The following is a 22659-nucleotide window of genomic DNA, read 5'->3' as shown; positions in this document are numbered from 1 at the left end:
CTCGGGCTTCTCAATAAACCGATATGGCACTCCCCCTCTCTGGGGCTTGCCATGCCCGCCTCGGGCTTCTCAGTACTGCCCCACTCTGGGGCTGGGGTCTATGTACCCCGCATACAACCCGGGGTCTGTTCCCCGCCCGCAACCCACTGGTTGCGCTCAGGGGCCCCACACCTCTGGGGTCCCTATGAGGCCTCCTCCAACCCCTACAGCCTCACCCAAGCCTCCGGTCTAATATGCAAGCCTGAATATAAACTAGAGCCTCCTGGCTAAACCATAGTGCCCCATCCTCTCAGGGCTATAGTGAGCTGTACTTGCAAGTCAGGCCTCTTGCTACATCTCGGCCAAGGGAGCTCCTGCCTCTCTGGTTGCTGGCAGGGAACTGCCAGCCTGGTCTCAGCCCTGGGCTTTATAAGGGCCAGGCCCTGCCTCCTACAGGCAGCTGGCTCCCCTTAGCTGCCCCGGCAACCCGCAGCTGGGCTCGTTACCCTGGCAACACTCAGCTGGGCTCGTTATGACTTGCCAGGGCTCTGTCTCTCTCCCTGGCAGTTTCTCCCCTCTAGGAGCAGAGCACCGAGGTGCTCTGCGACAGAGAATAATCCCTTCCTTTGACCTGCTGGCAACACTTCTACTGACAGCCCAGTATACCATTAGCCTTCTTGGCAACAAGGGCACACTGTTGGCTCACATTCAGTTTGCTGTCCACTGTAGCCCCCAGGTCCTTTTCTGCAGAACTGCTGCTCAGCCAGTCAGCTCCCAGCCTGTACTGGTGCATGGGATTGTTCCATCCTAAGTGCAGGACTTTGCACTTGTCCTTGTTAATTACTGCCCTCTAAATCCAATGCTCCAGGCAGTTTTCTATCCACCTTACAGTCTATTCAACCACTTCTTTACCTTGACCATGAGAATGTTGTGGGAGACTGTATCAAAAGCCTTGCTAAAATCAATCAGGACTTATCATAGAGATGGTATTAGACCAACAAGATTTTTGTGGAAATAAAAGAAAAAAATTGCTAAAATCAAGGTATATCACATCCAGTCGTCTCCCCACACCCAAAGAGCCAGTCACCTCATTGTAGAAGGCAATCAGGCTGGTCAGGCATAACTTGCCCTTGGTGAATTCATGCTGACTGTTCCTAATCACCTGCTTCTCCTCCAAGTGCTTTGAGATGAATTCCTTGAGGATCTGCTCCATGATTTTTCCTGGGACTGAGGTGAGAATGTCTGGTCTGTAGTTTGCTGGATCCTTCTTTTTCCCTTTCTTAAATATGGGCACTATGTTTTCCCTATTCCAATCATCCAGGACCTCTCCTGATCACCATGAGTTTTTGAAGATGATGGCCAGTGGTTCTGCAATCTCATCAGCCAACTGTCTCACCATCCTTGGGTGCCCCCTGTCCAGCCCTATGGACTTGTATACATCTGGGTTTTCTAAGGTTTTCCCTAACCTGTTCTTTCACCACTGTTGGCTGCTTACATCCTTCCCAAAATGTGCTGCCCAGTGCAGTAGTGTGGGGTCTGACCTTGCCTGTGAAGACTGAGACGAAGAAGGCATTGAGCACTTCAGCCTTTTCTGCATCCTCTGTCACAAGGTTGCCCCCTCCATTCAGTAAAGGACCCATACTCTCTCTGATTCTCCTTTTGCTACTGACATACTTGTAGAAACCCTTCTTGTTATCCTTCATGTCCCTTGCTAACTGAAAGTCCAATTGCACTTTGGCCTTCCTGACTTCATCCCTGCATGCCTGAGCAATGCTCTTATACTCCTCCCTATGAATTTGTCCAAATTTCCGCGTCTTATAAGCTTCCTTTTTCTGATTTAGATTTCTGAAGAGTTCCTTGCTAAGCCAAGCTGGTCTTCTGCCACTTACTAGTCTTCCTGTGCATTGGGATGGTTTGTTCCTGCACTTTCAGTAAGGCTTCCTCAATGTATAGCCAGCTGTCTTGGACTCCTTTCCCCCTCAGATTGGCTTCCCAGAGGATCCTGCCCGTGAGTTTCCTGAGTGAGCTGAAGTCTGCTTTTTCTGAAATCCAGGGTCCTTACTGTTCTGCTTTCCATGCTTTCTTTCCTCAGGATCCCGAACTCAATCATCTTGTGGTCACTGCTGATCAAGTTGCTATCCACTACTACATTCCCCACCAATTCTTCCCTGTTTGTGAGCAGCAGGTCAAGAAGAGCATGGCCCCCAGTTAGCTGCTCCAGCACATGCACAATGAAGTTGTCCCCAGCACTCTCCAAAAACTTCCCAGATTGCCTGAGCATTGCTGTTTTGCCCTCCCAGCAGACGTCAGGGAGATTGAAGTCCCCCATGAGAACCAGGGCTTGTGATTGGGAAGCTTCCGCTAAGTTGTTTGAAGAAAATCTCATCCACTACTTCTGTCTGGTCTGGTGGTCTATAGCAGACACCCACCATGACATCACCCTTGTTCCTCTCTCCTCTGACCCTAACCCAGAGACTCTCAACGGGGCTATCTCCAGTTTCATACTGGAGCTCTGAGCAACCATATGGTGCTTTTACATATAGTGCAATTCCTTCTCCCCTTCTCTCTCTGTCCTTCCTGAACAGTTTGTACCCATCCATGACAGTTCAGTAGTCATGTGAGCTATCCCACCAAGTCTCTGTTAACCCAATCGTGTCATACTTCTGTGACTGTGCAAAGATTTCCAATTCTTCCTGCTTGTTTCCCAGGCTCTGTACATTTGTGTACAGGCATGTTAAGTAACTTGTTGATTACCCTGATTTCTAAGGCAGTATGAGAGCACCTCCCCTATTGCCCTCTATTGCGTGCACTTCCTCCAGGTCTCCCACGTCCCTAATTACCTCAGGGCTCTGGTCTCCATCCCTCAGCAAACCTAGTTTTAAAGCCCTCCTCATTAGGTTAGTAAGCCTGTCTGCAATGATGCTCCTTGTGGTTTCTTTTTGTCCAGTCCTCCAATTTGCCAAGGTCTGTCAGAATCCTAGATCTACCCTCCATCGTATCTACTATTGTCCCCCAGCTTGGTATCCATGAACTTGATAAGGGTGCACTCCATCCCATCTTCCAGGTGATTGAAAATATTGAACAAAACCAGCCCCAGGCCCAGCCACTGGGGCACTCCACTTGACACTGGCTGCCAACTAGACATCGAGTCATTGACTACTACCCTCTGATCCCGACAATCCAGCCAGTTTTCTGTCCACCTTATAGCCCATTCATTCAGCCCATAATTCCTTAGCTTGCTTGCAAGAATATTATGGGAGACCATACCAAAAGCCTTGCTAAAGCCAAGTTATATCATGTCAACTTCTCTCCCTGGCATCCACAATGCCAATCATCTCAAAAACTTAGTTTATAAGGGCCACTTCAGGAGCAAATTTGTGTTCAACATCATAATAAAAAAAAAGGGGGGGGGTAGGCAGGAGGCAGGGTAAAGATGAACTTGTTCTGAGAGGCATGACTTTTTTCTAGACTACAGTCTACTTTGAAAATTAAAATGCTGATGCTATAAATGGTTAAAGGTTACATGAAAAGGTTAAGGGTGACATCATCTTGGTCTAGACATAGATACAGGGTGAACAGAAAATTTGAGAAAAGGGGGCTCTTTAGGCTAGCAGAGGTATGACAAGAGCCAATGGCTATATATTGAAGCTAGACAAATTCAGAATAAAGGAAGGGTTTGTGCTTTCTTCTTGTGATTCCTTTTCTTTTGGAAACTCGGAGAATCTAATAAAGGAAACAAGTTTAATTTTCAAGAATTACATAGTAAGTTGTAGTATTCTACATTTTTTATAGGTCCCAAACCACCTACTCATCATTAATTAAAATGCCTTGCTGTCACATGTATTAAGCATCCTGCATTTCAAAATGCCGATGTGGCACTTTAACACATCAGTTGATGAGTTTTAGTTAAAGCGCCCCCATCGTCATTTTGAAATATTGAATGCTTAATACACATGATGATAAGGCACGCTGGAGCATTTTAATTAGATTTATCCAGCAGACTCAATTAATCTGCTCCAACGCAGTCAAATTAGAACACTTTAGAGCACGTCTATTGGCACCCCTTTTGAGTTACCTTGGTGGCTTTCGAAATAAAAATGTTTTAATTTTCAAATATTCAATCACAAGTTCCCACATCATTCATGTAAAACTTGATTTTATTAAAATTACCTGATTTTTTTTACCATGACAACAAGTCAAATAGTATTTTTTCAATCAACTGTACTTCTAGAATGTACAATAGTTTTGTGCTGCTAAAGTGAGATTTAAGTGGCCAGATATAGTCATTACACTTTTACCGGCATAAGTGCTTGAAAGCCAGTCTAAATGCATAACAGTACAGAAGTTCATCACACCTAGGGTGCCTGTACATGAGTCTAGAGGCTGCTCTGACTCACTGTAATTGTAGTGTGCCAGAGCAGACTCAATTAATCGAGTCGGCTGTAGTGTGGTAATTACCGTGCTCCAGGCAACCTCCATATCTCGTGTATTAGTGTCCCCACACTTCAAAATGGCAAACAGGCACTTTATCTAAAGCTCACTTGATGAGCTTTAGATTAAGCACCCCCACCACTATTTTGAAGTGCAGGGGTGCTAATACGTGAGACACTCTGGGTGCTTGAATTTGAATGGCTCTCAGAGCCACTCTAATTAAAGCACCCCCCCCCCACACACACTCCCAGAGCATGTGTAAAAATGCCCATAGAGTGGTTTTAAAATGGCAGAACCCAGTCTAAGATAGACCTGGATCAATGTGCACTCAAACGTAACCAATTTAGGTTAGATCAGGGAGTCAAACTTCTGTACCAGATCAGTGATTCCCTTGGCTGTTGGTGGGTCCTTCTGCACTGGGCTAAAGTAATTTGTTTAAAAATCTTCCAAAAGCTTTGGAATAAAAACTGCCAGGGTTATTATTAGTTTTGAGAATATTTTATATTAATCTGCTGTTTTGTTTGGCTTACAGGGAAAGCTCTGTCTGGACAGATGTAATTAGGCTGAGGATAGTTTGCTGAAATCCTCTCCGCTAAAGTGATCTTGACAAGCTGTAGTTGCAACCTTAGTTTTACAGACATTGTATTACCAGTGCTACTTAAATGCATACATGGAGAAACAGAAAAAGTTTTTCACTTTCTCTGATGCTTCATAGGCCAGTGACCTTTATAAATGACAGCAAATCTCTGCTGAATGAAGGATGAAGGGAGAGAGGAAAACATTAAGATATTTTGTCCTACTTTTTTGTGGCATGTTGAAAACAATCACAAGGCCTATTTGTCATGCTCTAGCTTTGTCTCTGTTCCCCAGTAGTGTCTGACAGGCTGAATGAAGAAAGTGTAAGTGAAGATGAATTGGCAAAAGGTATCACTTCTGGTCTGTCTAATTTCGTACCAGATGAAAAATATATATAATATCAAGTTGGTTAAGTGAAAGAAATATTAAGATCAAGGAAACTGGTTGGCTAAAATAAGAGCCCTTTGGGCAATGAAAGGACCAAATGAATCAACCAAATCTGTCTCTCATAATTTAAGTACTTCAATTACTGCAAGTTATTTGTATCATTTAAAATAACAACAACCATCTTGGTTCTATTGAAAAGGAACACACGCACATACACGCATGCACAAAGAAGTTCCAGAAGTGCTGGGAAAATTTCCCTAATGGGAAGGATCATTAAATTGTAGACTTATCTCCCAAGGGGAAATATGTCCTTTTGCTTTGAATCATTTAGAACTAAACGCGAGAAGAAAAAAACGTTCAGGCAGACTGTAGGGGAAAATCCAGCATTAGTGGAGGGATTAATGAGATGACCTACTAGGATTTATCTACTTCTAGACTCTGTTTAATGTAAGGACATGCCTGAGGTGGGGTGATAGAAATAGCATAGGGTCTGTAAAGGGCTTTCCTTAGGTAAATGAGCACCAGGTCGCACGTTTTCTGCCAGAATTCTGGGGACAAGTGGTATTTTTGGTCTACAAACTTCTTTCTTCCCATATCAGCAGCTGCCTAGACAAAAGTTTTAAGATCCCCTGGGTAGTACTTATGAGTAGACGTTAAGGCTAAGGTTCTGCTAATGATCCCTATTTTCACCGCCCGGCCCCCCGAATCTACAATCTAGGCATGTGTGGGTTCTATTTCAATTCAGTGCAGCTGACATGCAACATTTACAGTCACCGTGCTAGCTAGCTGTGTGTGATTCCTTTGTACAGATCTGTGGAATACTTTAAGCCTGAAAGATGATAGATAGATCATGCTTGCGATGAACACACGCACATTCCTCTAGTGCTCTTGAGATTCAGGTAAATATAGAAAGCTGTTATTCCATAAAAATGTAACAACAGAATATATATTTATCAGTCAACAAGGTACATGCAGATTCTGAGCAAGTTAAGGCATAAGGTTGATAAAAAGACTCCACACTCATGAAGCATGGGTTTATTAGGAGATAAATTCTATGGGTTCTGAAATATCCCCAAGCCAAATGGACTGCAGCTTTCATCAACTATAAAGTCTGATTATCTTCCAGTTGATGGCAAAGAAAGTTTTGTTCTGGCTTCAATGGGAGAAGGATGAAATGCTTAGTTAAAAAATCCTTTATAAGAAACTAAATCACCAGTCCTGACTCTGATGTCATTTTCAGCAATTCTATGCCAGTATGATTTCACTGACTTCACTGGAGCTATTTCTGTTTAATAGTGTGCACGAGATAAGAACCATCTTCTGTTTTTTGAGAAATCAATGTATTTTTTATGCTGTCAAATTCTTTTTTTTTAATATTTTAAGTTTTATTCAAGTTTCTATTAAACTCTGCTAGCTAAGACCTTAGTTTTCAATGAACAAACATACCTATTTTTGATATTTTTAATGCAATAGTTTAGGGAGTAAGTGACAGAAATATTGCACAAACAAAAGTAAAAAAGACAAAGGTAGGTCCATTCCAAATACTTCAAACAATATCAACATTTTTGGAATGTATAACAAAAATCATTATTTCTTTTTCTACCAACTATGTAGAATAGCAAGTTTTATCCCTTCAGTGCATTCTTTAGGTACCAGATTTCTGTCACAGACACTATTATTTCAAACTTCCTGCCTGTTTGTAAGAAGTAGTCATCAAAAAATAGTGAAAGGCATGACAGAATGTCTAGCTGAAATTATACTCCCACTAAATTGATATGAGGCAGAGAGCGTGGGAGGCATAGAGACAGAGTGTCATCTAGATCTAGATTGATAGACACTGTATGACCTGATACTTCAGGGCAATGGGTGTAACAGTCACTTCATACACAAAGGCCTTAATGTGGTCTACAGAATGATTACTTCAGGTCCTGTTGTTCTTGTACATAATGGTGATAAGTTTTGCATGAAAATGGGGCACTGATGGCTTCTTATTTAGGCTAGAGTTTTTAGGAGCTGCATCAGCTGGTACAAATGCAGTATGATGAGCTGACTGTCGCCCCACTAACTTGGGGATTCTAAAATCAAGGTACTAAGAATCAATACTAAAGTAATAACTTATTTTGATTCCTCATATATGCCCTGCATCTGTTTGTTTGTTTTTTAACCAGTAGCAAATATTGCCAGAGTTTGCTGGGTTTAGCGCAGAGCTTTGTGATAGAGCAATGCTGTTCCAATGGTTGCAGCTTCAGCTCCAGATTTTGACTACCTGTGTTCTGCCACAGACTGCTGGTTTGGCAAGTCAGTTAGTTTCTCAGTGATTCAGTTTCCCTTCTGTAAATTGCACTTCCCTACTTCATTGAGGAGTTGTGAGAATCAAGAAAGATTGTATGGTAATAGAAGCCATGAGATACCTAAAGTAGAATCTCTGTACACACAGTTTATATAGTCCACAAGCCTGGTCAACAATCAGGAAAACCATGTTCTCGGGACATCATATGAAATATCACAAGATCTTGCTTGCTAAACATACAGACAAATGGATCCCATCACAAGGTCTGCCCTGCCAAGCCCCAACCTTAGCTAACCATATCTGCTTTCTCTGTTCTTGCTCTTGGCCTCAGAACTTCACTTATAAAGATCCCATTACCAGACTGACTTTTGCCCCTAAAAAAATCACTCTTTTCTCCTTCAACTTTGTCATCTTCATACCTAAACAACTCTACTTTCTGACTTAAATAAACTGTATCCACCTTTTTTCCCCACCTTTGACTCCCCTTCTATCTCTAAATAGGAACTCACTGCTTCTTTCAAAGTTAATTGCTAAAACACAAAATGACATTTCCTCTCCCCTTAGCTTGACCTTCCCATCCCTCCTCCCTTCATATATTTCCTTCCCTTTTTTGTTCCCGGTACAGATATTTGTTGTCTGCCCTATTCCTATGATACCTCCGCTTGCCACAGTGACCCCATCTCAAACCGTATCCCCTACTTTTCTGTTTAACCTTTTTAATCTCATCCTTTTCCCTGATAAAATAAGCATGACTTGGTATCTCTTCTCTTAAAATCTTACCTGCTTCTCAAAACTAGCCCCTCATCTCCCTACTTTGTTTCCTCACTAAGTTCACTGAATATACCATCTACAATTGCTGTCTGAAGTTTTTCTCAAGTTCCATCCTAGATGCTCTCTAATCCACTTTCCCCAAGTTTATACTTACTACTTCTGAGCCATATCCCAGAACAAGTAATCCATCCTCATCCATCCAACTGCTTTTGACACAGCTGTGCTCCTCTTAATCTTGTTTTTTCTTGCCTACCATAACTGTCCTCTCCTGCTTCTGACTGCTCTTCCAGTGTATCTTTTAAAGCAGGGGTGGGCAATGTTTTAGGGTGGAGGGCTGCTTACTGAGTTTTGGCAAGCTGTTGAGGGCCTCATGGGTAGCCCTGTCCCTTGACAGGTGCCCAGCCCCCTAGTCACCATCTTGTGACCAAAAGTCCTGCCCCCTAACCCCTGACTTTTGCCACCAGAAATCCTTCCCCTTCCCCAAGAAGTACTCCTTTCAGCAAGGGATTTTGCCATCTTGGAAGCAGAAACATACCAAATTATATTCTAAAAAGCAAACACCTACAGCAGTCATTAAATTGGTTTAAAAATATTTTTGTCCTGATTTACATGCATTTGTGTAGTGTGTGTGTGTGTATGTGTTGTGTGTGTGTGTGTGTGTGTGTGTACACACACACACACACACACACACACACACACACACACACACACACACTCTTACCAGCGGGGCCTTGTGCTTCCCAGTCCGGCATGCAGCCAGGAGCCACATGGTGCCAGAGCAGGGCAGGGACAGGAACAGTGAAATGGCTGGGGGTTTGGCAGGGGTGGGCTGCTCACTCCTGCTGAGGGCTCCTGCTGGGTCCTACTGCCCATGGCTCATTTCAGCTTTGACAGGCAGCCAGGAGCAAAAAAATATTAATTTATTAATTTTTTTAGGGGCCCCACATGCCAGATAGAATGGCCTAGTGGGCCAGATCTGGCCCATGAGCCATATTTTGCCCACCCCTGTTTTAGAGGATTCTTTCCATGCTCTGTCCATCTTCCTTTGAGTAGGTCACCTGCTGCTTCTGTTGTCTTGAATTATTGTCCAGTTATTATCTCCTGTTCAGCTGTTGTCCTGATGCCATATTAAATTGTGATTCATTTAATATAGAAAAGTAAAAGTTTAAACTATGGTTCATCCTGAATTCTTCCTGCTTCAGATACAAGTGCTAAATGTTTTACTTGGAGATAGACATCTTTCCTAGAAGCTTAATTACTAATTAGCCATTTTGTTTTGTAGAATGTTAACTGGAAGATATTCAACAGATTCTAGTTTCTAAACAGTAATGGCTAGACTCCAAACATTATTTAACAATTCTGTTTCTGCTGGGGAGGGGGCAGATTATGCTGGGGGGGAAGAGGGCTGCTCTGATTAGGGTTACCTCTATATTGAGGTTTTGTTAATAACATGTAGATCCTCTCTAAGTGTTTTTATAATGTATTTTAAAAAACAATTAACTTGCATCAATTTAGAAATATCTAAATACAAAGAAAACACCAGCAGGAAATGTCTTTGTCAGTGACTTCACCACCAATGTCTTTCACTTTAGGCACTGGACTGAGATTTAGAATTTTTAAGATTTCTTCCTAACGTTCTTAAAGACTCCCTTAGGGATCTTTGGCATGTCAAAAAATAGAGGCACAGGCAAAACTCAAATATAATAAAGGGTTTAGTCCATCTGTCTGTCTGTCCATAATACTCTTGGAGCACTCTGGTTACTGAAACAACCAATCAGAGTGCTCCAAGAGCGTTATGGACAGGAGGCATTGGCAACTTGGCAGAGCGCCACAATCACGGTGGGAATAGAAGTAATGGAGCTGCTCCCCTGGCCCTACTCCCTGGAGGCAGCATGGGGTGCTGGATGACAGGGACAGCGGGACAAGCTTCCGCCCTTCCCCCCCGGCCCTGGGAGGCAGCAACAGCTTGGGGGGTGGGGGGAAGCTAGGGTTAGGTCTAGCAAGCTTCCCCTCCCCCTGTCATTCTTGATGGGCAATTCACTAGTTGTATAATAAGATTATGATTTCCTTTGTCTGCATGGTGTACATTTAGACGACATTCTATGGAACAGTTTGTTACTATTGGCCCTGGTTGGTGCCTCTGTCTGCTACTGCAGTACATACACACAAAAAGTAAGAAAGTCTTAAAAGGATCCCATCTCATGCCCTCTTAAAGAAATGTAGCCACTTAGAGTTCAATATCCAGCATTGGCATTATCTTAGTATAGCTCTCCATCACAATATCTTCAGGTGTAGAGGAAGAGGAAAATGAACCTGGACTTAGCCACTGTAACATCAGAAATGAGAAGCCAGACTTCCCTGGGTAGAGTACTTACGGCCTTTGCCTCCAATTTAAAGCTGTCCTTGCCTTTTGGGAACTCCATACAAGATGATGTGGAAAACGTCCAGGTGCATCCCCACAAGTGGGAAGATGCAGTTTGTGGCACCTCAAAGCATTTTGAGGTGCCATGAAATGCATGGGGCATTTGTGATTCTGTTCACAGTACTCATTATTTCACCATATTTTTCCAGTGGCTCTGATTCTGTTCATCATACCAGTTTTAGTGTTTATACTGCTACAGTTTTATTAGCTTCAAAGTATTTATTTCCAGTGTGGCAACAAAATTAGAAATTATTTGCAATGTTGGGGGAAAAATTGGATACCAGGAAATCCTGGTATCTAAAAAAACCCACACCAGAAAAAAAAGCAGGGTGGCGCATGTGGCTGCAGCCACATGCACTGCCTGAAACCAGAGCCTGGCCAGATAGGTTCCACTGCAGCCCTGGGAGGCCCTCAGGACCCCAGGTAAGACTGCTGGGGCCAGCTCACATCTTCTACCCCACCCAGGGCAATTTGATGTATGCCAGAGTGCACATGCAGGAGTGTACCCAGAGACAACTAGCAGCAGTACAAATATGTGCCGCTGCTATTTGTCCTAAGGGGAACACATGTTTCTGCTCACAGGGATGCACTCTACCTATTCTTTTCTAGAACTGAAATCTTCCCACAGCTCTCCAGAGGAGGACTGAATCAGAAATAATATTTGCAAAACACTCTGAAGGGAAGAGGTGCTAACTGTTATTAGTGAATTACTAAAAAAAATAGTTTGGATTACACACTTTGTAAAAAAACAAATTGGTTCTGGATTAAGCAGTATGCATAAAAAAGGAAAAAACAATATTAATTCCCCTTAAATTATGATGGCCCAATCTTTTTTGTTGCGATGATGAGCAAAACTCCCTTTACTTCCATGTAATGAGGACTGGGTTTGCATAGATAAAGGGAAGACTTCCTCTCATTGTATAGAGCAGGGGTTGTCAACCAGGAGCATATGTACCCCCAGGGGTACTTGGGAAGGCCTTAGGGGGTACGCATGGGCAGGTTGCGACAGAGTGTTGCCACCCACCACCCCATGCTGCCGCATCCCAGGAGGCCCAGAGGCAGAGGAGGGAGAAGCAGCTGCTGCCACCACCACCCCATGCTGCCACCACAATGCATCTGGCTGTGTGCCACCCTCCCCCCCTCAGCCCCTGCTCCATGCCTGGCCACACGCCACCCCCTCCCTACCACCTGACATCTGGCTGCGGGGGGTACACTTGTTAAAAAGTTTGAAAACCCCTGGTATAGAGGACACTTCAGAAAATAAAACTGGCTGGACTTCACACTGTTAGGAAATCTAATTATAAATACATTTTTTTTACACCTGTAATAAGTTTGCTTTTCAGTTTCTTGTTTCCCTTGCCCACACTCTCTCAAAAGTTTCTTGGCATACTGTACAACGACTATTTGGTGTCTCAATGAGTTTTCACATGCCTATAAAACATTCAGAAATGGCCCCATTAATGAAGGCTACAAGATTTAATGGACCATTCTGATGTAGCATTTCCCAAGTTTCTAAGCCTCATTGTGCAACCAGAGAATCAGGTTGTTTTGCTGTGATACACTTATCAGTATAAAAGTTTTTCCAAGTGTATTTAACAACTTGAAATGTTGATTTAAACCTCCTGATTAGAAGCCTGATATGAAACACAGAGACTATAATTCAATATATAATAGTTGAACAGAGAGATAAATATTGAAGCTTCTAGACAACAATACATGTCTTTTTTCTGTAAGAAATGTTAGTACAGTAGATTAAGCTTCACACATTTAGGGACATATTTCCAAAACATTTATCTTACATTTAATATATTGTAGTTCACTTTGTTCCCTAGGTTATAGTCCTGAAAGTTAGTATACAATTTATTGGTATGAGATACCTAGCCAAATTCTGCGTGCTTTACCTAGGTAGAGTCCATACATATAGCTTTTATATAAGTAGTCAGTATTATAAAATAATCATTTGACAATTGTTACTGTATACAGAAATAACCCAGTCTTTTTTTTATACTTTTAGTGTAAAGTCTAATGACAGTAATTCAGATATCAGTAACTACTGGTATATTTTGACTTATTATTGAGTATTACTACATGTTCAAAATATTGATTCTCTCTGGATTCTACAGTTTAATGTTTTTAAATTAAATTCATCCAAAATTTTGAGGTGACAGATGACTTGATGGGTTTTTTTTTCCTTTCATAAATTTCCAAAGGGTCTGATTCTGTTCACCATACCAGTTTCAGTGTTTATACTGCTACAGCTTTATTAGCTTCAGTGGATTAATTCCTGACTTGCACCAATAAGAAATGAGAATCAGACTTGCTGAGTTCCATAGCAGTTTGCCAGAGTAGCCCCAAATCCTAAGGTGCCTAAGAATTGTTTCACATAGGAAAGCAGGAAATTAAAGATCAAGGAAAAAAAAGATGAAGCCCTTTTGATACCACATGACTCCATGGATAGTTACAAAAAAATGCAAATTAATACAGTCTGTAGTGCAGTTTTGAAATGCCCATGAGAGAGCAGGATATATTTTATTCTGCCTCCTCCATCATCAAAAAAAAATTACCAGTTAAGTTATGGTTCCAGAATCCTTGTTGGTGTTAGTGATGTGAAGATTGAAAGAGCAAGAGAGAGACCACAGCTTGATTGTTTTTTGATGTCGGGTTGAGCTTCATGTTTTGACAGCTGGGGAAATCAAGTTGTGACTTGTAAACTGAGTAAATTTGATGTGAAAGTCATTGGAAAAGTGTAAGTGGGGAATACTAAGATGTCATTTTACCTGAGTCATTTTTATGGCTGTACCCAAATTTTAAATGCAAACTAAGGGTTCAGCCCAGTGATCAACTCAGGAACAAGATGCTGCTGATATATTAAATGACCTAATAAAATATTCTACCTTAGGCAACCTTTTGACTACATCCATTATATTATAGAGTAGCCAGTCACCCAGAGTAGGTATAATTCACACACAAAAAACTGTGTTAAAAGTAATAGACAGGATGTGCCTGTATAGACTACCATATGGGAACTTTAAAAAAAAATCCACTTAAGTCAATAGTACTTGAAAATGAAGGGGGTGAGGTTTAAATATCCCATTTTTAATTCATCCTGATTTGTCTCCATTGTAATAGCAAATGCTGCTCAACTTCATGAGGTTCTCTTGGGTTACTGAGACTTGACATTTAAAGGCAAAGATCCTTAATTTCATTTCCATACAGTATTTGACAAGCATTTTTTCTTTAGTATTAGAGCAAATGTTACTTAAAACATGATATATGTTTTCCAGATTGCTGTAGAAATAATTGATAGACTAAGCAAAAGATCCTGCCATGTTCAGTAAGTACTGTATTTACTCAAATTTAAGACAAGGTCCTCCTCCCTACTCAGCATCAGGGAACCAAATCTTGGATTTGAGTACAAGTAAAACAAGCAACCACTATGACCCTGGACAAGGCCAGGATGGTTCATACAACAGGCAGAGGGTACATGGAATAGGGGGAGCATGGGGCAAGGGGGTACCCAGTATCAGGGAGATCTCAGGGAAAGGGGGTGTGCAGTGCTGCGGGGAGCACAGGGAAGGGACACACAGTGGACAGAAAGGGCACAGGTGACGGGTGTTACAGAGGGAAAGGAGCACAGGGAAAGGGTGTACTGAGCAGGGGAATCATGAAGAAGCACAGAGCAGTGGGGAGCATGGGGAAGAGAGGTATGCAGAGCATCGGAGAAGGTGCTCTAGCCCCAACCCTGCCCCTACTCCAAGCTGAGGGATAAAGCCAGAGCCAATGCTACTGCCTGACTTGGCCAGGTACTCCATGCCCCTGGTAGATCCAGAACCAGAGTAGCTGCAAAGGCAAGCAGGTGGGGGTGGGAAAAGCACCAGAGGGGGACAAATGGCAGGAGAGGAAGACAGGCACAGTGGAGGGCAAGTAGCAAGATGGGGACAAGAGGCATGTGGCAGGTTGCCTGCCCCTCAGCCATTGTTTTCCTGACACTACTTTCACCTTGGCTGGGGGGGGAACGGAACAGGGACGGTGATGAAATTTACGAGGAACCTCCAGTTACTAGATCCTAGATGTGAAAAATTAGAACACATTTATAATTTTCCATGTCTATAATCTAATAAATGGAAGGTTGTCTTAAATCCAAAAGTCATCTTGAATGTGGGTAAATACAGTATTAAATAAATGTATGGGTTACTGGGTCTCTCTGAAATTGGTAAGCACATGAGATGATGTGCCTTTTTAAGTAAAATGGCAGTATTCTCACTCTTTACCATGTCTAGTCTGAAGTGTACTGAACTGTGAGATTTAATAACAAATTATTTATATTGCATCTATATAAGGACCTATGAGCGTATTCCCCACAGCTTATTCTAAACTTCATAAAAGTAAAGTTTGCAAGACTGGAGAGGGGAAGATGTGATATTAACTATAGTGGTTAAGGATTATTAGATGTTCCCAGTGCACTGACTAATACGAGGAAATCCTGTTTACCCTACCAAGGTGGGGAGGAGGAGAAGTAGGAGGACAGTCTGTTCTCTTTTTAGCAGAGGACTCTGCTAATGGGCCTGCTGGTTATCTTGCTTTCATATCTCTTTTCAGTATTCAAGTTTGATAAATATAATGTGAATCTTTCGAGGACAATAAAATTTTAGCTCAGTTGATGTCACTGGTTAAAATCGGAATAATTTCCAAAGGGCCAGAATTTCATTCTATCCAACTCTTGGACTTGACCATCAAGCTTCAGGAATCTGTCAAGATATAGTAGGACCACCTAATTTTTTCTTATTGCAGTTTCACATGAGACACTTACTTTTTTTTTTTTTAAGTCAGCTTACTGGTTTGGAATTCTCTACAAGTCACTGGGCAGAAACTGAGTTGTCTACAAGTGTTCTTGAGCCACTAAAGTATCCTCTATCTATGCTTTCCCATATATTTGCTCATCTGAAATAAATATTGGGCCAATATATATAATCTTGTAACACACACAACTTAATTCCAAAAGCACACCTTCCTTGGGTTTCCAACAGGGCCAGCATAATCAGCCAGGTAGCACAGGCAGTGCCTTGGGCAGCAAATTGGATGGGGTGGTAAAAACTGTGCGCAAATTGGGGGTTGCCTCAGGAGTCTGGACATGCCCTTACAAGGGAGGGTTTCACAAATCCTTACACCACTACTCGTTCCCAACACCAATTCTTTATTTCCATTTATTATTTTTCATAATCAATTCAGCAAGGAAATAAAAGAAAATCAGCATTTCATGGGATCAAGATCTAAATTTGCTGGTGTCTAACTGTAACAAGGAGCCAGGAATGTCCTCTTACTTCAAGGGTGGCAAAAAACTTCAGGGAGCCCGAGGTGCAGGGAGTTCCTTGCCAGGAACCTGGAAACCTAGGCCATAAGGAACCTGGGCCATAAGGGATAAGCTGCAGGCACCCATTGCAGAGTAAGTGGCTCAGCAATAAAGCAACAGGGCAGAGTGGCCTGGGCAGCAGAGTGCTAACTGCAGTGCTGGTAGCACAGCAATAGTACTGCAGGATGGAGCTCAGCCTGAAGAAGGACACTGTTGCAGCAGTTAGCCCAGTCTCGGAACCTAATTGAGGACACCTGCAGTGGACCAAAGGGAGGCACATGACTCCCAGGATTCTGGCTTAGTGGATATAAAAGCCCAGCGCTGAGTCTGTGGAGGAATCCTGACTCTGGAGAATGCAAGAGAAAGAGCTCCTAAGCAGAGAGGCTGCAGGGGACTTCCAGATGGATTCCTGAGCTGCTGTGGTACTCTGCAAGTAAGGCACAGGGGGCTTGCAGGGGAAAATGACCAGGATAGGGGCAGGTTTGGGTTGCATTGCCAAAGAGCTGAGACTTAAGTTCGGACCCAGTATGGGGCAGTTTGGTTTACAGCCAACAGGTTTATTCTTTTGTTCATAGTAGACCAGTGGTTTTCATCAGAACTAGCAGGGGTTCTACAGAGATCCTAGGGATGCCCAAGAGGCATGTGATTACCTAGAGCCCTACCCGAGGTTAGGATGTAGGTACAGCCATGTGGCTGCCAAGATGTGGAAGCCTGAGACCTAGAGGTGTAAGACTAAAGCTGAGGGGGGGAAATCTGAGCTCATGAGGGGCAAGACCAGAGCTCTCAAAGGGGTGTAGTCCCGAGACCAACAGAAACAAGACCATAGCCTCTGTGGAGTGAATCCTGAGCCCATGAGAAGTGAGACCAGAATCCCGGAGGGGTGACACCTGTATCCACAAGGGACATGACCAGAACCCTTGAGGGGTGAATCCTGAGCTTGAGAGGGGTGAGACTGGAGCAGTGGCGAGTCAGTACCAGGACTAGGGCCCCAAGCTAAGGTGGGAGCAACATGGACTGAAGCCCAGAGGCCAGGTGTGATGCTGGAGGCTGAAAAGGCACCTAGAGGCCTGAGCAGGGCCCACTGGGACTTTTAAAGACATGGAGGCCTGAAAGGGTCCGATCTTGGACTAGAGCCAAAGGCCCATCCAGACAATTAACTGGTAATATCTGCAAGGCATAGGCATGACTGTTGGGGAGGCCAGAGGCCATGAAATTGGGGGTCTGACTTGCTGATCTGTCAAGGTCCCTTCTGACCCTACAAACTATAAAACCTACCAACTATGAAATTGACCACTATGCCTTGTGGTATGCTGGTGCACTGCTTAACAATGGACAAGAAGTTGATCTGGGTCCTGGACAGCCTTTTCCCAGGTTTAAAAAAATCCAGCAAGGCAGGGCAGGTGAGAGAGTGGAGGGGAGAAGAGAGAACTAGAGCACTTGACTTCCTCATTTAAACCTGGGACTGAATGGGGCACCCAGCCTAATGAATTTATGATCACTGTTCTTAGTCTAGCGACCAAACCTGCAATGTTTTGTTAGGATATTTTCCTCTATCTCTAAAACATAGTAACTTCTAGTCCATTACTTCCAGAATGATTATAAATTTCCTGCATTGTGATCCACCATGCCAAATATGTTCATTAAATATAGGCAGTAAGGACTACCTGGGCAAATCTATATGTACAACTAATGCAGTGCAGTTCATGCAGGAATTTATTGCTCCCAGGCACAGAATTTGCACTTGTGCCCAGGACCACATTACACTGAGCAGGGGCTGAGCAATCTCGGCTAGCAGTGGGCTCCAGGGGTCAGCTTGCCAGCCTAGGGCTGCTCCACCACAGCTCAACATGCTGCAGAGGGACTCACTGGGGCACAAGAGTGCTACAGTGTGGGCCTACCCAGCGGGCAGCCCCAACAGTGAAGCACCCTCATGTTCCAATTGATCCCATTAACATGTACATGTGCATTTTGCCACATGCAACTATGCCACAGTACAATAGTACTTGTGCTGGGCAGTACTATCCTATAGTAGTGTTAATTTCTGTGGCCTAACAGAGCTGCACTTGTAGACAGTGATGCTTTACTGTGGAGCTAATTGGTCAATGTGCCCACTGAGTGTGAACAGCACTAGGAGCAGATAGCATCTGAGAAATTTGGATCTTGATTCATATGTTATGCTAGAGAAAAATATTTCCAACAGATTTCTCCTCCCCTATGACCCCCACCCCCCTGCTTGCATCTTGACCATCTCACCATCTTTGAAGTTTCTGCAAGGTCTGTCCAGCTTGGAATCTGTCTGTTATACAAGTACACCTAGCCACAATCCAGTGCAATAATACAAGGCCAACTTTCTAGTGGTTAAGATGTAATTTTTTTTTTTTTTTTTTTTTTTTAATTCTAAGTTCAAGGAGAAAATCTGTGTGCACCTTAGATTAGCTTGTGATGACAATATCCAGTGCACCCTTGTGAAGAAATAGTAATTGGATTAGGGAGTAAAAACAGGGTTAGCTTTTAGCTTTCATTTCACGTTAGATTTTCACAAAGTAGCAAGCCAGGATGAAAATAGAAGCTTCAGAAAGATGACCTGCAGAAAAGTTATACCACATGCCTGGATTCTACACTTACTTTCACCAGCATTGTAATGATTTCTATTAAATTATTCCTCATTAAATCTGGTGTCAGAGCAAAGTCAGATCCACAGTAACATTAGGAAGGTTATCTTAAAATTATCATTAAGTGCATATGTAATTTTTGGACCCGAATTCTACTTTCTGTAACCTCACTTTTTTTTTTTTTTTTTTTTTTTTAAGCTGGTCTGGGATCTGGACACTTTTTTTTTTTTTTGTAGAGGTCATTGTAGTGTAAGTGGAGCTTCATAAAGGAACCTAACTTGCTGTGATGCCACAACGTTCAGGAGATTTACTGATATACTTATACCAGTTTTCAAGTAGCTGACTACTGACTGTTTTCTCAATGCAATACATGACACAACTCTGAGGTATCTCTTCTTCAAGGTTCACTATTAATTAGTTTTATATGGTTGACCACTGAATCATGCAAACAGATTAAGACTCTGCAAAGATATGAAGAGCTTCTCTGAATGCTTGTACCCTGAATAAGTTGAAGAGGTAAGAGGTGAATCTTGTAAGTTCCAATAACTAGGTAAAATGGGATGGATAGGTTGACATGTCCTGTCTCTCATATGGAATTGGGGACTACAGCACAGAAGGTCCTGTAGGGTAGCCAAGCATAGGGGGGAAGGACATCAAAACCTATGTTTTCTGTTGTTACTTGAGTTATCCATAAAGCCAAGCCCCAAAAAGATACAAGTTTGGGCTGAATATAAAGTGTATACTTTGTTTTGGGTAGAGTAGGAACTGCAACTGCTTGGTGGCATCAAAGTCCCATGGTAGCATATCTGCTCTGTGACTGAAACTTATTTTTAAGGAAATAATTATGAGTGGCAAGTAATCAATGTTGGAAGTAAATAGTCAGAGGGGTAATGATTTCTGCTAAAATTTATGCAACTACTGGGGCCTGTAAAAAGTTGTACAAGTGTTGACTACTATGGACCCATGAATTGTGATGCCTCCATTTAAAAAAAAATAAAATAAAAAAATCATCATTTTAAATTTATTTATATGTTTTATTTTTTCCTTTTTTGGTTAGCTGAAGAACATAATTTGCTTTGAGGAAGTTGGGATTTCTTCCTAATTAATAACTTTTAGGTTCTTACAGCATATTTACAAAGACATTCAAATATCAAGAAATGAATACGGTGAACTAACTTTTTTTTTTTTCCTCTTCTTTTTTTTTTTTTTTCCCCCCCTCCTTCTGTATGTGTGTAAAATAGCACTTACCTTTTGATACAAAATCTAGTGTGCACTGAAATTTTATGTAATTTTCTTTTTGTTCCGATACAAAAGATTGACACTTTTGGTTAGAAAGAAAAGGCAAATTGTTTGACAATGTTTATATATCCATGGCAACAGAAGACAAATAAACTTAGCCAACAATTTTTTTTGAAAAAAAAACCCCATGCATTTCATTTACCTTTGGAAAAGAATGATTACAGTATTCTGCAACCGAAGCCTTAATTTTCTGGGAGGTCTATCCAGCTCAGAAACGCTTCTGTTATGAAAATAGGCCTAACCACATTCCAGTATAATGATAAATACACGGCCAAGTTTCTGGTGGATAAAATCCATTTTCATTCTGAATTTAAGGGGAAAAGTGTTTTGCCCTTCCCAAGTGTTTGCATCATCCCAAACTAAAATTAGCTTGGGATGATGATACCCAGACCACCCTTTTTGAAGAAACACTAAAAAAAATAGTTAAGCAGTTTTGTCCAATTTGTGTTCATGGTCACAACCAGTAAGACATAAGGAAAAAGTAAATCAATTTTGAAAAGTGCCTTTTTCTACTTACCAACCCTTAATGCAAATGGCTGAAAGCAACTCTAAGTGAACTGGCCAATGGCAAGCTCCTGTTGTGCAGGATTAATTCCATCAAGGAAAGTTGGCAGAGGCAATCTCTTAATTTTTTCCTGCTGTAGTAGCACCTGGCCCAAGGTATTAGGGAAATGGCAGTAGCAGACCAAAAGTGAGGTTGAGCAGAACAGAGCTCTTCTGTGACAAATCCTTCATTAATGTCCCTGAGCTCCCCTGTAACTCCAATGTGCACCAGGCTCAGAAAACTAGACCCAGCTCCATGACAGCTCCTGGATCCAACTGAGAATTCAGCCTTCTGTATGCTACACTCTCCAAGTGTGTGTTGTGTGTGTGTGTGTGTGTGTGTGTGTATTTTATTTGAACTACTGTATCAGCTACAGAACTCTGGCATATACTGTATACCTACACATAGTACAGCCTGGGCCCTACTCAAAAGAGTTTTATGAATGATGGGGAGACAAGTCCCAATTGAGTTTTGCATCCCTATGGTTTTCATATTGGTGCTATAGGGTCTGTTTTGAACTATTTCCCATTCTGCTGAAGCTCATTAAGGTAAAAGTGAAAAGATCAATAGCTTATTATCTTCCTTTTTCAGCCAGCATCATGCCATACTACAAAACTCCAATTAACTAGAACTTCCTTAGCCATCTCTTCCTTAGAAGAAAGTTAAAAAAAACAAACTAGCATCACGTGTAGTTGTCAAATGACTGTTTGGGATTACTGAGTATGTCAAATGCAGAGATTGTGCGACTACTACTTGAGGAACTGGCAGTCATAAAGATTTTTTTTTTTTTTTTTTTTTTTTTTTTTTTTTTTTTTTAAAGCATCTCAAGGCCTCTTTGAAAAGATTGCTGCTTGGATAGACTGAGGAAGTATTTCCTGAATCTTTCACACTGGGGTATGGGTAGCCAGGTCTGAGACTTGGGGATTGAGGTGCAAAACAGGAGAAGCAAACAGAATCCAGGGACAAGTCAGGTCAGGAAGCCAGGAGGTCAGCCCAAGAGTGGAGTCTAAGAAGAACTGATTCAGGAAGCCAGGAGTTTAGGCAGAAATCAAAGTCAAATAGCACACTGGGGTCTGGGGTTGGATTGAGCCCTGGTGCCTTGACACTTTTTTTTTTTTTTTTTTTTTCTTCTTCTTCTTTCCTGCACAAGGGTTTATATGGAAGGGAAGCAAAGAGGCATATTTGACACTATGTAACCACTCTGGTGACAAAGAGTGGCCCTGCTGAAGGCTTCAGTCTAGCCTTGCCATGTCTGGGTGGTCCGCTGTGGAGTAGCGGGTCTAGATGAGTGGCCATGGTGACCAGGCTGAGGCCCCAGTTTCAAAGCTGTGGCCTAACAATCCAGTAAGACCAGAAATGTATCCAGGATTTTATGAGGCGGGGGGAGGGATACAGGAGCAGTGAGTGTTGCTACAGATATGGTTGCATACCCTACTCTCAACCCAGCCCTGCCACCAGGGCAGGCAGACCACGCTGCAGGAACAGCAGTGGGGGATTTTTTGCAAGTCCTGAAAGCAGGTAAGCATTCTTCCCTCTTCTCTTCCCTTCCCACACCTACCACTGCCCCTGCTACTCTTCCCACTGTCATGAGGGCAAGGAGAAATCCAGAGCTACTCCATCCATTCTGCAGGGCACCAGGCTTTCCCTGGATGGTGATGGGTAGATGGATTTCCTTCTCCCTGCGCCTGCTTCCTGGCTGACTGGGACCACAGAGGGGAGGACTAAGCAGGACAGGGGAACCCAAATGAACCTGGCCCCCACATAGCATGACTGGGGTGGAATATTGGGTCCCCTGGCCCCACAGTGGGGATAGCAACAGTGGTAGGTGAAGGAGGAGGGAACATGCCTCTGACCATGGAGGGAAAGGTCTGGGAAGGGGGCATTAATTATTATCTTCTTTAGGGACTTAAAAATCCCTGGCTGCTGCTTCTCCCACATGGTGGGGGGGGGGGGGGGGAAAGGGGGGGGGGACAATATGACTGTGACTTAACTGGGCAC

At 42.6% G+C, this 22659-nt stretch overlaps 1 long non-coding RNA gene across 1 annotated transcript in view; it reads right to left on the bottom strand.

Moving 5' to 3' along the window:
• Positions 1-3595: 3595 nt before the first annotated feature.
• The window catches only part of LOC102377884, a 29090-nt gene continuing 10026 nt past the window's right edge, over positions 3596-22659 (bottom strand). Inside the window, exon 4 of the long non-coding RNA XR_323649.1 lies at positions 3596-3702. This is a non-coding gene — a long non-coding RNA (uncharacterized LOC102377884). The remainder of the gene's footprint in view (positions 3703-22659) is intronic.

Source organism: Alligator sinensis, unplaced genomic scaffold (genome assembly GCF_000455745.1).
Source record: "Alligator sinensis unplaced genomic scaffold, ASM45574v1 scaffold213_1, whole genome shotgun sequence".
NCBI classification, from domain to species: domain Eukaryota; kingdom Metazoa; phylum Chordata; order Crocodylia; family Alligatoridae; genus Alligator; species Alligator sinensis.
Note: the sequence above shows the minus strand (reverse complement) of the source record. Positions and strands in the feature narration are given on the sequence as shown.